The following is a 17,793-nucleotide window of genomic DNA, read 5'->3' on the forward strand; positions in this document are numbered from 1 at the left end:
TTGTGTCATATTAACCTTGAAGGACAATTACATACTATTTGTTAAAATGAACAGCTATGTTCCTTACTTAACCTGACCCGATGTACACTACGTGGTACATTTCTGCTTATTTAAAGGATGCATGCTTTTAAAAGACTTCTTTGTCTTGGAGTCAATGAAGTCAAAAGAAGGGCTAAGGGTTGTTTCACACCAGTGTTTTAGAACAGTACAACCTTCCCAATAGCTATTGTAGAGAGCTGTTCGGATAAATCATGGAATTTTGTTATGTTATTCCTCCCAGACCCAAGGAGACACAAACGTAGAGCCTAGCACAGTGGCATGTTATAGGGAGACATGAAAATATAATAAAAAATGCTAATTCTTCTTCAAAGGGACCGCATGTAAAATGGAGTGCTTCAGTGAATGGAGATACTGCACACTCCATGTGGGCGACATTAATAAGATGAACATGATGAGGTAAGACTTTGAGATCTATTGATTTTAGTCAAGATATCGTAGGGAACAAAGCGTTCCAAGTACTACCTAATAGAAATGAAAGTAATGATTTCTTTCTACTTATTCTAATCAATCTTGTATCTATGATTGAATTTAGTAGCACAGTCTGGCATAGGCAGCATGCTGTCTGGTTTAACCAGGCTATATGACTATGGGGCTGGAAAGCTTGTCAGTGTTCAGTCTGGTTTAACCAGGCAACAGTATGAATATGGGGCTGGTTCAGTCTGGCTTAACCAGGCTATTTGACTATGGGGCTTGGAGACTGCTGTCTCAACAGAGAGTGGAAGTGGAGAGAGTGGAGTGGAAGTCTATAAACAGATGACCTCATCTGTGTACTGCAGTCCACCGTTAATTCATCCACCTTATAAGCATCCAACAAACCTCCACCACTAGCAGTGATATGAACCCACACCCATCCGGCCACGTAAATATAAATATAACATCAACTTAAAAATCACTTTTTTACCCACTCTAACTCTGACCAAACGGCTGCTGCATGCAGAGGAAACAGGCGTGGTACAGACAGAGAGACTCATTCACAGTCTTACTGTAAGGATTCTAAAACTGGCCAAGCCTTAAACCAAACCCAAATGTACAGAAATATGCTCTACTATGCTCACACAACAGGTCATATGACATTGAAAATTAGGCTTATTTTCAGCAAAGCATTGAAGAGGTGTTATCACTGATATTCTGCTAGTATCCATCTCTGTATAAGCCTACCTACTCTGTTATTCCTGCTGTTCCATATCATTACAATTTCTATCATGTGAGTCTCACCCAAACTGATAGCATTACGTGCAACAATATAGAAAAGTGACTGAGCAAGAAAGAGAAAGCCCTGATACCCATACACATGATCACGGGCAGACACATGTTGTAGTAATTTTACATGAATGTGTGGCCTATGTTATGGCACTTTGTCACTTTGGTGAGGTGGTGATGATTTGCATTGCCTGTGCAGCAAGCCAGTCTGTTCATGCTCTGCTCACTGTGGCTAGGCCAAAGCTGTCCCATTTTCTCCTCCAGTTTCTCCTGGCTGGTTCCAGCGCCTGCTGTGGCCTCATGATGAATGCTCTCCTCACCAGACAGAACCGAGCCTGTTGTAATTGATGTTCTCAATTAATAACCACAGACCAGACCACAGCAGGACATACCTGGACAGGAACAATGTACAGGAAGAAAGAACTCTCCAGGGAAAAAAGGCAGAGGGGTTTGTCTCATGGTGTGATTGTGGTAAGAGGTACTCAAGTCCTTTTGTTCTCCCAATTTGGAATACCTCACCATCAAGTGCCGACTGCATTGCCTCCCAAGATCATTTTCTTCAGTCATCGTCACTGCCGTGTATATTCCCCCACAAGCTGACACAGCGACAGCTCTCAAGGAACTACACTGGACTCAGTGCAAATTGGAAACCGTACATCCTGAAGTCGCATTTAATGTAGCTGGTGACTTTAATATATAAACACATCCCGTGGTACACACGCATCACATACTCTGGATCATAGCTAGTCTCCCTCCCAGGACAGTTACAAGGCCCTCCCCCGCCCTCCCTTCGCAAATCAAATCACGCCTCCATTCTGATCCTCCACACCTACAGGCAGACACTTAAACAGGAAGCACCTTTGGTATGGACTGTTCAACGGTGGTCTGACCAATCGGCATCCATGCTTCGAGATTGTTTTGATCACACGGACTGGGAAATGTTCTGGGTCACCTCTGACAATAGTATTGACCTATACACTGACTCTGTGAATAGAGTATTTTGTTCCCCCTGTGACAATTAGAACTTTTCCAAACCAAAACCCATGGATAGATGGCAGCATTTGCGCAAAAGTGCAAAAGTGTAAACCACCGCATTTTACCATGGCAAGGTGACTGGAAACATGGATTTGTACAAACAGACCAGCTATGACTGCCGTAAGGCAATCAAAAAGACAAAACTACAGTACAGGGACCAAGTGTAGTCTCAATTCAATGGCTCAGACACGAAACGTATGTGGCAGGGACTCCAGATAATCATGGATTATGAAGGGAAAGCCAACCACGGTGCGGACTCTGACGCCTCGCTCCCACTATACACCTTCTTTGCCTGCTTCAAGGGTAACAAGATTGAGCCTCCAACGCTGGCCCCCTCAGCTTACAAAGACTGTGTGCACTCATTCTCCATGGCCAACATGAGCAGGAATGGTAAAAAAAAATACAAAATACAAAAACAAAATACCATGAAGATCAATGTATTAAAATAAATGAGAAAATACTTGTATTTTAATTAAATGGGTTTCAAAATACATGTATTTTGTATTTTAAAACACATAAATAAATGTGCAAATAGATTGTGCAAACTGCAACAACATTCTCAGTAACGGAATTATTTTCTAACAGTCTTGAAGGAGTTCCCACATATAATGAGCACCTTTTGGCTGTTTTTCCTTCACTCTGCGGTCCAACTCATCCCAAACCAAACTTGGACCAAACTTGGTCAAATAGCCCTTGCACACCCTGGAGGTGTGTTGGGTCATTGTTGGGTCATTGTCCTGTTGAAAAACAAATGAAAGTCCCACTAAGCGCAAACCAGATGGGATGGTGTATCACTGCAGAATGCTTTGGTAGTCATGCTGGTAAAGTGTGCCTTGAATTCTAAATAAATCACAGACAGTGTCACCAGCAAAGCACCCCCACACCATAACATCTCCTCCTCCGTGCTTGATGGTGGGAACTACACATACGGAGATCATCCGTTCACCCACACCGCGTCTCACAAAGACACGACGGTTGGAACCAAAAATCTCAAATTTGGACTCCAGACCAAAGGAAAAATTTCCATCGGTCTATTGTCCATTACTCATTTTGCTTGGCCCAAGCAAGTCTCTTCTTCTTATTGGTGTCCTTTAGTAGTGGTTTCTTTGCAGCAATTTGACCATGAAGGCCTGATTCACACAGTCTCCTCTGAACAGTTGATGTTGATGTGTCTGTAACTTGAACTCTGTGAAGAACTTATTTGGGCTGCAATTTCTGAAGCTGGTGACTCTAAATGAACTTATCCTTTGCAGCAGAGGTAACTTGGGTCTTCCATTCCTGTGGGGGTCCTCATGTGAGCCAATTTCATCGTAGCACTTGATGATTTTTGCGACTGCACTTGAAGGAACTTTCAAAGTTCTTGAAATTATCCAGATTTACTGACCTTCGTGTCTTAAAGTAATGAAGGACTGTTGTTTCTCTTTGCTTATTTGAGCTGTTCTTGCCATAATACGGACTTGGTCTTTTACCGAATAGGGCTACCTTCTGTATAGGGCGTTACAGGGAAGACATCCTCCTCACTCATGTGGTACCCTTCCTGCAGGCTAATCCTGACATGACCCTCCAGCATGACAATGCCACCAGCAATACTGCTCGTTCTGTGTGTGATTTCCTGCAAGACAGGAATGTCAGTGTTCTGCCATGGCCAGCGAAGAGCCCGGATCTCAAACCCATGGAGCACGTCTGGGACCTGTTGGATCGGAGGGTGAGGGTCATTCCCCCCAGAAATGTCCGGGAACTTGCAGGTGCCTTGGTGGAAGAGTGGGGTAACATCTCACAGCAAGAACTGGCAAATCTGGTGCAGTCCATGATGAGGAGATGCACTGCAGTACTTAATGCAGCTGGTGGCCACACCAGATACTGACTGTTACTTTTGATTTTGACCCCTTTGTTCAGGGACACATTATTCAATTTATGTTAGTCACATGTCTGTGAAACTTGTTCAGTTTATGTCTCAGTTGTTGAATCTAGTTATGTTCATACAAATATTTACACATGTTAAGTTTGCTGAAAATAAATGCAGTTGACAGTGAGAGGATGTTTCTTTTTTGCTGAGCTGATATAAATGTATGTTATTATATATATTTTTTAAAACATTTTTTAAAATATATTAAAACATACAATCTACTTGCATTGAAGCTGCTCAACGATTAAAATGGATTCAGTCATCTAACAGACTCCCATCCAGAGCAACTAGGATCAACGTCCTGCCCAAGGGCATGTCGACAGATTTCCCACAAGGTCAAAACAGAGACCAGAACCAAGCTCCCAACCGCTAAGCCACCAGCCCTCCAAGATCCTTCTCACAGTTCCCGAGAGCTGCCCCTCAAACATCCGAGCCCCCCCATTTTATTTCTTTTTTTTATAATTCCATTCCTCACCCCCAAGAAACCCCTCCCCTCCCAAGCCACCATCCCCCAATGCTCCAGCAACCATCAAATCAACAAAGATATCAGAAAAAAAGGAATACAGAAAACAACAATGCAAAAACAAAAGACATTAAGGACAACAAAAAATCGTAAGCAGCAAGGCCAACTGAATACGTTTGAGTGCATGTATGGCACTATTTACATGTGTGTGTGTCCGTGTATGTGCATGTGTGTGTGTGTGTGTGTGCGTTTGAATGCGAGTGTGTGTATATGCATGTGTACACTCATACAAACACCTGCGCGGCATCAGCCACAGGCAAACAGCCAATAGATGAAACAACTTTACCCCTCAGTGTCATTCAAACGTCCTTTTTTGTTGTTGCTTTTTTTACGTTGTTTTTACTTTTGTCTTTGGCCCTCATTCTATACCCCGCCCAGCAACTCTGCTCCCAATTGTCTACAATACCACATCCCAACCCTTAGCTTCCCTCAGCCCATCCCACCTATCTCTGCTTGCCACCCTCTTCAGATTTCTACGTGCCATATATCTTTCAACTATGCTGTGTTGTTTAACAGACAATTTTAATCTATTGAATCAAATAGAATCCAGAGATTGCGAGTTGAAGATAAATACTTTTACTAAGGGTATTAGTATATTAGTAATTGACTGACCAGATGTCTCCAGATCTCCTAACAGGGCAATTCCAGGGTGAATTTTAGATTAATGTTATGCTTTTTCAGCCATTCCTAAACCGGAGACCAGAACCAGGCTACCTGAGGGCAATATTTCTTAATTTCTTTCTTTCACTTTTGGATGATGTGTTTTGTATTGTTTTCTAGGTATTATTACTGCACTGTTGGAGCTAGAAACACAAGCATCTCGCTGCACCTGCAATAACATCTGCAAATCTGTGTACGTGACCAATACATTTTGATTTGATCTACACAGACCACTCACTGTACTGCTGCAGCATCACCAGGCGACAAACACATTTTGGTTAGCATAACATTGATTTCCGGTAGATAATGAGATCACTTTCCTCTAACCTCTTAAGATATCTAATATTTTCCAGGTGGCGGTACATTAAATATTGCATTTTCTAATAAAAGTTGTCAAAATGTTTCTGAATCATTGCATTTGAATAAAACATTATCATATTATATTCAGTGAACATTTAATTTAATATATTTTAACATTTGCTCACAGCGGAATGCCACCCACAACAAAACACCCCATTATGTTTCATGGATTCAATTAGTCTGAAATGGTATTTCTACGATCATGATACATATCAATAAGACATTATTGATTAAGCATTACTGATGAAAACAGCAATCCTATTTACAACAGCACTGTATCTCCAGCCTCAAATATGTCATATAAAACCTGTAAATCAAAACAAAATCTGTGATTAAATATCACTTTAGAGAATGACCCCTATCCCATTACCGCTGTTCTGATAAGATTTTCATCCTCTTCGGTTTCAGAATCTCAGCCCACAAATATGTCTCTTTTGGCAGTGTGTTCTCACCACCTGCTCCCTGTGTTAAGCTATGGAGGGCCAGCAGTGACCACAGGCAGTATTAGTGTTGCTCCCCAATGGGCAAAGTGCTGTCTGAAGGTGATAGACTCCTGTGGCCGCAGGCCAGCTTGACTCACTTGGTCCCAAGGATGTCCTCAGCGACAACACCAGGTTACTCTTTCTCCAAATGTGCCTGCCTGTCTCTGTGCCTGCCAGTTTCCATGCCCGTCTGCCTGCCTGCCTGCGTGTGTGTGTGCCTGCTTTCCTGCCCCACAAGCAAGGTGACTCCTACCCAGCCCACTGTCTCCTCCTGGAAACACTTTTCCACCTGCAGCCTCGAAAACAATACAAGACAGCCCATACTGTAGTACCCAAAATACACCTACTAAATGACCTTTGTTTAACCTCTTTGAATGCTAGGGGGCTGCAGGACTGTGAATAAAATGTTTCCAACTTGCAACTCAATATTAGAATTTTCAACACCATACTTCACATGACTAAACTCCAGAAAATGCTGTGAGGATTACCAAACTGCTTGTATTGATTAGGAGAGTTATTAAATTATTGTCACAACTTTTATTGAACGCCAGTGCCTATCATCTTGAAGAGGAAATTACATTTGTAATTTTAATAAACAACACCGGTAGCTATTGCAGCCAATCGTTTCTCCTGCACAGCAAATTCTCCAGGGTTAAATCAACACTGAGAGTGTTAAAACAACAACACTGAAAGAGTAGGACCATATACATGCTGGAACCAGTGTTAAATTAAATCAACCCTAGGGAAGTTAAATCAACAGTGAATGAATGGGACAGTATACACACTGGAACCAATGTTAAGTGAACACACTGCTTAGTGTAAGGAGTAGAGTTACCACCCATGACTGTATTTGTTAGTGACAGATACATGGTTGTTGCATTCATTCATTTTCATTCCAATAGACTTCACCAAGTGAGATCCTAAGTGAATATGTTATAATTAAAACATATCTATATTTAACACAATACCATATGCATTTTGTAAGGTTTTAAACTGAGGGTCTAGTTTTAACCTACAAGGGCCTGAAACTCATACACATCACTGTGAACCAAAACAACACCCATCATTATCATATTTCTCCAGTTCCAGTTCAACTGCTCCAGTTGCTCCAGTTTCAACTGTTCTGCCTTACTATTATTCAACCATGCTGGGTCATTTATGAACATTTGAACATCTTGGCCACGTTCTGTTATAATCTCCACCCGGCACAGCCAAAAGAGGACTGGCCACCCCACATATGCTCTCTCTAATTCTCTCTTTCTTTCTCTCTCTCTCGGAGGACCTGAGCCCTAGGACAGTGCCCCAGGACTACCTGACATGATGGCTCCTTGCTGTCCCCATTCCACCTGACTGCTGCTGCTCCAGTTTCAACTGTTCTGCCTTATTATTATTCGACCATGCTGGTCATTTATGAACATTTGAACATCTTGGTCATGTTCTGTTATAATCTCTACCCGGCACAGCCAGAAGAGGACTGGCCACCCCACATAGCCCGGTTCCTCTCTAGGTTTCTTCCTAGGTTTTGGCCTTTCTAGGGAGTTTTTCCTAGCCACCGTGCTTTTACACCTGCATTGTTTGCTGTTTGGGGTTTTAGGCTGGGTTTCTGTACAGCACTTTGAGATATCAGCTGATGTACGAAGGGCTATATAAATAAATTTGATTTGATTTGATTTGATTTGATTTGATATTTCTCAGCGTGCTCTATTGCAGTTAGATTTTTAGAATTGTTTGTTTCAATATCTGCGTTTGTGCATGTACATTGATTGATTAACGAATATTATGCTGCACAAATATAAATTACATACATTTTCTAAACAAATACAATTTGTTACATGGCTTTATTGCACCTGTTACTGAAATGGTTGTTCCAATTTCGATGCTTTAGGTAGTGTCCTATTATTTCTTATTGTTCCCTTCCCTGGTACATTCTGAAAGCAGGTTGTGGGTGATAAAACATTCCAAATGTCTGATAACACCTCTCTGACTAGATTCCAAAAGGAATTATGCATCACTTTGACCTGATGTGAAGTGATGGGAAAGGCTTTGACAATTTCACCGAATTGGGAAAAAAAAACATATTTCTGTTCACAATGCCCATTAGCTGGTCAACAATAAATAGCAGCATGCGATTATCAGATAGAGGGATTTTTTTCTCCATTATTATTTTCACTTGCCTTCAAGTTAAATATTTTTCCAAACTGAATCTATGGCATTATTTAGGATGCTTAAAACAGAAGCTTATACTATACTAAATACAAAAAGTATTTGAACAACAGTACAAAAATATTTTGTTTTAAATAGTGTGCTTTCAATGGGGTTCAACCTCGTCCCTGAATGTTCCGTAACTCCCTCCTCTACCTACTAAGCTGCCATTCAAATGAGAGCTTGTACAACATCCTAGCTATATTGGTAAGTACGGTGTACAGTAGAGGTCCTTGTTTGAAAGCAGCTTGGAATCGGAAAAAGCACGGGATACACGACAGAATCAGTGGGATCTCTCATTTTGCAACCCACGGTTTTTGAAAAAGCATGTGATCAAACTAAGCTTCCACGTCATTGATAACATACTTCTGATAAAGTGATACAGGCATCCACACACTGCTTCAAAGATAGCTGCTTAGCAATTTCAACGCATGCCTCAAGCTCTGGAATCAAACGTAACATCACTGTAAACTGTGAGATTCAGGCGACTACATTACACTCTTACGAACAAAGCTTCGGTATCAAACGTAACATCACTACATAATACACAGTAACAATGGTCATGGGCTTCCAGGTGTATCTGCCCGCTCTGAGGTTTGTCCTTCCTCCCCTGTAGGACTGGAGCAGACCCAAAAACCCACCTGAACAAGATGACCGGGATGAACCCAGGAGTGATGTGCCGCTACAATGCGGTGTGGCTGACACTACCCCAACAAGGAAGCTGCCAAGCAAAAAGCTGTTATTCGCTGGGGAGCAGCAGCAACAACAACTGCCAGACCAGAAACCATGACCTGCCTGGAATTCAGCAGGGCAGTTCTCCAGAGAGGTACAGATGTTGCGCTGTATGACCTGAACTGCCTGGTGAAACCCCCAGGGCCACAGGAATAATATGAAGCCAGTTTCAAGACCCCCCCAGTTACTTCACTCTAAAAAGTAGGGGTTCAACAAGGGTTCTTCTAAGATCCTCAAAGTTCTTTGAAGAACCTTAGGGTTCTTGGCACTGAAATATTTCCACAAAAGGTACTTCCAAGAACCCCATAGGAGGTGGGGTTCATCGAGGAACCTCATTATTTCTTGGGGGTTCTTGCAGGAACCTAACTGCCCAACTGAAAAATGTAGATTTGAATTTGAGAAAACAGCCGATGCAGGCACTTAACTGAACATTTTTAGATCTACTCAATTTAAGGTAAGGTTTCCCCCTTGTATGATCTCAACTGATATTGTTTTATGATGAGGCCATCTATCTTTTCATATTTGTGCAAATGACTGTGTTGTTTTGCACTTTCTCCCTTTACTTTATTTTTCTAAAACAGAAAATGGACCCAATTCAATGGATGTCAATCCAGGTAAGAATATGTTGAAGGCTATTGCTGCATTGGGCTCAGATGACTGAACTGCCCAATTATTTGTGTGTATCTGTGTCTGCAGGCATGCTGACGAGGCACACAATTGGTATTGGTTTGTTGCATAATGTTATCCAGATCATATGTAGGCTATCAACACATTTGTATTAATGGTTTCTCTAAAACTTATAGGACTCAGGATATCAACACATTAATACACCAGTTGATATAGTGATTGAACTTGGAGCTCTGCTGGGAGTTTACCTCATATATATATATATATATATGAGGGGGGGGGGGTTCTAAGCTATGGATCATTTAGCTATTTGATTTAGAATTTTAGAACCCCTTTAGATATAATTACATATTGAAGTTGGCCTTTACTACTATAGCTCAGAGAAAGGCATTGAATAGTACAATTATAAATGGCAAAAAGACAGTAAAAAAATAAATCATAAAGTGTTTGTCCTATATGTAGTAGATATAAGAAAGCACAGAAAAATAAATAAATAACAGTATACAGTACCAGTCAAAAGCTACTCATTCCAGGGTTTTTCTTTATTTTTACTCTATTCTACATGGTAGAATAACAGTGAAGACTGAAAAACTATGAAATAACATATATGGAATCATGTAGTCAGCAAAAAAGTGTTAAACAGATCAAAATATATGATATATTCTTCAAAGTAGCCCAATGCTCTAACCACTAGGCTACCTGCCACCCCCAATTGACTATTGTAGCTGGAAATGGCTGACTTTTCATGGAATATCTACACAGGCGTACAGAGGCCCATTATCAGCAACCATCACTCCTGTGTTCCAGTGGCACGTTGTGTTAGCTAATCCAAGTTTATAATTATAAAAGGCTAATTGATCATTAGAAAACCCTTTTGCAATGATGTTAGCAAAGCTGATAACTGTTGTTCTGATTAAAGAAGCAATAAACTGGCCTTCTTTAGACTGGTTCTGGAGCATCAGCATTTGTGGGTTCGATTACAGGCTCAAAATGTCCAGAAACAAAGCACTTTCTTCTGAAACTCGTCAGTCTATTCTTGTTCTGAGAAATTAAGGTTATTCCATGCGAGAAATTGCCAATAAACTGAAGATCTCATACAACGCTGTGTACTACTCCCTTTACAGAACAGCGCAAACTGGCTCTAACCAGAATAGAAAGAGGAGTCGGAGGCCCGGTTCACAACTGAGCAAGAGGACAAGTAAATTAGAGTGTCTAGTTTGAGAAACAGACGCCTCACAAGTCCTCAACTGGCAGTTTCATTTAATAGTACCCGCAAAACACCAGTCTTAACGGCAGTGAAGAGACGACTCTGGGATGCTGGACTTCTAGGCAGAATTGCAAAGAAAAAGCCATATCTTAGACTGGCAAATAAAAAGAAAAGATTCAGTTGGGTAAAAGAACATAGAGATATGGCTTTTACTTTGCAACTCTGCCTAGAAGGCCAGCATCCCGGAGTTGCCTCTTTATTGTTGATATTGAGACTGGTATTTTGCGGGTACTAATTTTGAGTGAATCAGGCCTTCATACTCGAATTGCTGCAAAAAAACACTACTAAAGGACACTAATAGGAAGAAGAGACTTGCTTGGGCCAAGAAATACGAGCAATGAACATTAGGCCAGTGGAAATTTTTCCTTTCGTCTGATGAGTCCAAATTTGTGAGATGCAGAGTAGGTGAATGAATGATCTCTGCATCTGTGGTTCTCACTGTGAAGCATGGAGAAGGAGGTGTAATGCTGTGGGGGTGCTTTGCTGGTGACAGACACTATATGTGATTTATTTAGAATTCAAGGCACACTTAACCAGCATGAATACCACAGCGATACACCATCTCATCTGGTTTGTACTTAGTGGGACTATCATCTGTTTTCCAGGACAAGACCCAACCCACATCCAGGCTGTGTAAGGGCTATTTCTCCAAGAAGGAGAGTGATGGAGTGTTGCTTCAGATGACCTGGCCTCCACAATCACCCAATCTCAATCCAATTGAGATGGTTTGGGATGAGTTGAACCTCAGAGTGAAGAAAAAGCAGTCAATAAGTGCTCAGCTCACCAACAAGACTGTTGGTAAACCATTCCAGGTGAAGCTGGTTGAGAGCATGCCGAGAGTGTGCAAAGCTGTCATCAAGACAATGGGTGGCTAATTTGAAGAATCTAAAATATATTTAGATTTGTTTAACACTTTTTTCAATTGAGAATCCTCCAACCCTCTATATGTAATTATTGGAGGAGAGTCACACCATAATTTTCTATATACTGTAGGCCTACCGTAGGCGACATGAGTCCCATGCCCCCTGCTCTCGTGCCTTGAACCTCGTGCGCCCACCACTATTTCAGTGGATAAAGCTGGAGAACTACAAGGCATTCCCATTGTGCAGCTACTCGGGAGCCATGACCAATATGACCAATATATATTGTCCTGCTAATAACAGGATTAATAAAATATCTGTGAGAATATCCAAGGGTCTTTTATATATTTCTAAATTAATAATAATTATAATAATTATCGCTTTGTTTAAAAAATAAAATATTATTTCATTTTGAGTGAGAAAAAGGCCATTCTTGAACATGGGGTGAAACATTGCTACTAATTTGAAAATAAAGTCAGCTTGTTATTTAGTATGATTTATTTCTGTTTTTAGAGGGAGCAAAACCAAACGTCATCTCATGGATCTCCCAGTTGAGGCCGGCACGGGTATTAAACCAGCATTTGTAGCAGCACAGCTTGCACTGCGATGCAGTGTCTTAGACCGCTGCGCCAATAAAGCAATGTACAACGTGACCCATCGGGAGTAGGCTATAGTACTACAGAGACACAGTAGAACCTTGGGTCCCAAAAGCATAATCAGTGCTCTAACTCCAACTTGCGCTGTTCTGGAGCAATTAAGTAGTGACACAGGGTACCGTACTATACGCCACATGACCTCTAAATCAGCAGTATAATCTCAAAACTTTTAGTGGAGCAACCACTGTATGTAAGCCATTCATACTGGATCAATAATTTAAGTAACAGGTGCAAAAAATCTACTGATTGGATTAGTTTAGAAAAATGTATGTTATTTATCTTTGTGTAGCATAGGATTAATCAATGAATCCATTTATATGCAAAAACATACATATTCATTTATATGCAAAAACACACAAAAATTCTACCTGCAGTAAAGCATGCTGGGAAAAATGACTAAGTTAGGCATGGCTTTGGTTCAAGTTATGTGTATGAGTTTTAGACACCCGTATTAAGGTAAATTAGCCCCTCAAAATCAGCCTTATAAAATAGGCATTGAATAGTGTTAAATAAAATAAAAAATATACTGTATATATAATAATAATATTAACAACAAAAATAATAATAATAATTACATATTCATTTAGGATCTCACTTGGTGAAGTTCATACAACTACCAATGATTGAATGGAACAACCATGTCTCTTTCACTAATGAATACAGTCATGAGTGGTAACTCTACAATTCACTCTAAAGGCAAGGCACCCTGGAAAATATTCAAATAAGGTTTTACACAAAGCAATGAGTTAATGTAACACAGGTTTCAGTGTGTATATGGTCCAAGTCTTTCAGTGTTGATTTAACACTGGATAAATTGCAGTTGTTGCAGCAGTTAACCATATGTTGGTTAGACCACTTCCTCCGGACACGCAATAATCTTCTCCTGCTTCCTCATAAATATGACAAAAACATCCCAATTCTGCCTAACCTCTACAAAGAGCTACATTTGGCCTTTCACAGAACATACATCTTGCATAATCTAAATGTGCTGTATTGGGACTGGCTAGATGAAAGAAAAGCCCTCCAGTTTTAACAGGGAAAATGTAGCTTCAAGGGTAAATGGACTGCGAGCATTCTCAGAGGGATGGATGTAGACTGGAATGGAGAGGTATGACAGGGGTCTAGAATGAATGGATTCTGCATTTGGCTCTTGATTAACCTGTAACTGTACATCCTGCAAGGATCTTTAACACACCTAAAATAACAGTGACAAGATGAGAATAATTGTGTTGGCATCTCACACAGGAATTTGTGATTATTTGTTTTAAAAGGGTCAAAAGTACCACCATCCTCCTCTACAGTGACTCATCCAGACAATTTACAGTAGCATAAATTATTAATTCGTTAAAAGTGTTGTTTGGTTGGTCCATTTCAGCTTTTTCCATGTCATCCTCCTTTAATTCTGAGAGAGAGAGCGAGAGCAAGAGCGAGAGCGAGAGCGAGAGAGAGAGCGAGAGAGAGAGAGAGAGAGAGAGAGAGAGAGAGAGAGAGCGAGAGAGAAAGAGAGAGATTCTTAATGGAGGTAATCAAGTGATGTCCCTCCATTCCACTGGCCCACTGGGAGATCTTCCCTAATTACAGCAAACAACTCCTAATCACCAAAACTGCATTTATAGACCCAACAAATGGTTATACACAGAACATCATGTCTCTTTTTAACTTCTGTCTGATTTGTTTGACGAACTTGGAGTAATGCTTCAGCCACAGAATATGAAATTCTAATCGCTACGATAACAATGTGTTAGTACATACTAACAGTTTGCAGTGTGCAATGTGTACAATGCACCTGTTATTTCAGAACATGGAAAATGGAAGGAAGGTAAAGGTGGGATCAACAGGAGGATGCTCAGAACAACCAAAATAGATTATAGTAGTGTCCATTGACAGAGTGAATGTCAAGTCTGTTTTGTGACAGATGCAAGTTTTTCAGGTATCATCACTGATTATAACAGTTACATAAACTACTATCTGCGTTGTGTCCGTTTATGGGAGTCGTATCAATTGATTTGAGGGCAGAACCCACAATGTGCTCGACTGGCCTACACTTTTCCACGGGAGTGTAACATGTTTGGCTGACAAACATAGATCACATAGCTCATCTACCCGATGGGAACCAGTCCATCTGTCTAAGAGCCTCTACCACATCTGTGGCAGTTTAGTCAGATTTCTCCTCCGACTTACCTGATATCCTAAGGATAAAATGTGGATATCACGTTAACTGATTTTCTATCCTGGATAATATTTAGATAGAGTGAAGGAAAAGTCCTGATTCAGAAAAGAGAGTAGTCTCAAAGACTCTCTCCTTCCAACAGTATGGCACGGGCCCTAACCGTTCTTCTCTACTAGTATCCTCCATCTGGTGGCCCCTCCCCTATTACTTTCCCATCTGGACCAATAAGATGTCTGGTTGGCAACGCTCCCATTGTCCTCTATTCATTTCCCTCAACTAATCAAGACAACTAACAGCTCATATACAGTAAAGTGTTACGGTACTGCATATGATTAGGCCTAAAGTATATGATAACTGTTACTTTAGTTTTAGTTCTAATGAGCTTATTTTGGCTTTTCAATCATTTGGTGACAATATTGTAATTCATTAACCTAAAATTGTTTACTAATATTAGTCTGATTCATGTATGTTTCTTCTTGTTAATGATGGCCATACATATTGCATTACCATTCAGTGTTAATTGTGTTTAACTTTGGATTCATGTTTACATTCAGTTGTATGCATTAAAATAATTTGAAATGGCACCAACACTGTGGGGAGTCTATGGGGAGAATACAGGGGATGTTAAATACAGATAAAGCTAAAGTCTAACCATTCAGTCTTAACAAGACCTTTAACAACCGTAACAAAGTGACAACCTGCTCCGGAGGTCCGCCGACAAGCAAACTGTTTCTTTTTTACCTGTCAACTTTACATTTTTACTTTTTAATGACCATTTTATATTTTTCATTTTTCCCTCGCTCAACTTTTTTCATTAAACTTTTTCACCCCGGACGCTTTATCTGGACATGGTTCTACACGACCTCCATCAAAGCCAAGCAGTAACATTAACATTATGCCTTCTAGTTGCAGTCAATGTACTCATAATATACAGGATAAGGATCACCTTATAGAGAGGATAGCCGTGCTGCAAGCCCATCATTAGGCAAGGGTAATTTAAGTGTATGAAAGGATGAAACAGTGACTATGCCACCAATAAGTTAAGATAGTAGTATAAATCCCCTTGCTTCTGGAAGGAAATGCTGTAGAAATGCTCAACCGGTGTCGCTCATTCAGCCGACAGAAACTTTCAACCGGTTCTCCCCATTAAGCAACGAGTCAGAGTCACTTCCAAGGCAGTTATATCTCCTCTCTGGTCTCTCCTCCACCGGTTATGGCTCCTCCACCGGTTACGATGCCTCCCACCATTAGCTCTGACAAATTGAACACCCTAATCATTGGCGACTCTATAACCTGTAGTATTAGACTTAAAAATCATCATCCAGCGATCATACACTGTATACCAGGGGGCAGGGCTACTCATGTTAAGGCTAATGTGAAGATGGTGCTGGCTAAGGCTAAAACTGGCGAGTGCAGAGAGTATAGGGATATTGTTATCCACGTTGGCACCAACGATGTTAGGATGAAACAGTCAGAGGTCACCAAGCGCAACATAGCTTCAGCGTGTAAATCAGCTAGAAAATTGTGTCAGAATAGAGTAATTGTCTCTGCCCCCCTCCCAGTCAGGTGGAGTGATGAGCTCTACAGCAGTCTCACAACTTAATCGCTTGTTGAAACCTGTTTTCTTCACCTCCCAAAAGATGATTGGCCCTCTTTCTGGGACTCAGCCACAAACAGGACCAAGCCTGGCCTACTGATGAGTGACGGACTCCATCCTAGCTGGAGGGGTGCTCTCATCTTATCTATGAACATAGACAGGGCTCTAACTCCTCTAGCTCCACAATGAGATAGGGTGCAGGTCAGGCAGCAGGCTGTTAGTCTGTTATATCTGGAGTATTACTCCTGTCATATCCGGTGTCCTGTGTGAATTTACGTATGCTCCCTCTAATACTCTCTCTCTCTTTATCTCTCTTTCTCCTTGTCTCGGAGGACCTGAGCCCTAGGACCATGCCTCAGGACTATCTGGTCTGATGACTCCTTGCTGTCTCCAGCCCACCTGGTCATGCTGCTGCACCAGTTTCAGCTGTTCTGCCTATGGCTATGGAACCCTGATCTGTTCACTGGATGTGCTACCTTGTCCCGGACCTGCTGTTTTGGACTCTCTCTATACCGCACCTGCTGTCTCTAACTCTGGATGATCGGCTATGAAAAGCCAACTGACATTTACTCCTGAGGTGCTGACCTGTTGCACCCTCTACAACCACTGCGATTACTATTATCTGACCCTGCTGGTCATCTATGAACGTTTGAACATCTTTGCCATGTTCTGTTATAATTCCCCCCCAGCACAGCCAGAAAAGGACTGATCACCCCCCATAGCCTGGTTTCTCTCTAGGTTTCTGAATGTATATGTTTAAAGTAATGACTGAAGAATTCCACCCTGAAATCATAAAATTGCATGAAATGTGTTAGAGTCAAAATTCCATAATGTGCATGTGACTAGACCATTGTGTTACTAGGTAGTAATGTGAGATTTGAGACAACACAGCCCCTTCCAAGGTCCCTCTAATCTAGGGAGGAGAGGAACAACTAGAACCTGCCAGGCTGGTAGAAAAGTGGTAAACTGTGTGTGTGTGTGTGTGTGTGTGTGTGTGTGTGTGTGTGTGTGTGTGTGTGCGTGCGTGCGTGCGTGCGTGCGTGCGTGCGTGCGTGCGTGCGTGCGTGCGTACAAAATGACTGTTTTAGTATTTTTGACTTCAGAGTACTCTCTGAATAAAGAACTAACCTATTGCAGACTGGGGGCTTTGTCTAATTCTTCATTAACCAGGGTCTTACAAACTTCTGGGAATTGGTCAAAGCTATAGTGATAGTTGAGTTCAACCATTGGGAGAAAAATTCTCTAGACAGTTTCTTCCTAGGTTCCGGCCTTACTAGGGAGTTTTTCCTAGCCACCATGCTTCTACATCTACAATGCTTGCTGTTTGGGGTTTTAAGCTGGGTTTCTGTGCAGCACTTTGTGACATAGGCGGATGTAAAAAGGGCTTTATAAATTGTTTGTATTGATTTATTAACATGTTCTCTAGAAATATTAATGCATTATGACTGGTGTGTAA

The sequence above is a fragment of the Oncorhynchus keta genome, chromosome 7 (assembly GCF_023373465.1).
Source record: "Oncorhynchus keta strain PuntledgeMale-10-30-2019 chromosome 7, Oket_V2, whole genome shotgun sequence".
NCBI classification, from domain to species: Eukaryota; Metazoa; Chordata; class Actinopteri; order Salmoniformes; family Salmonidae; genus Oncorhynchus; species Oncorhynchus keta.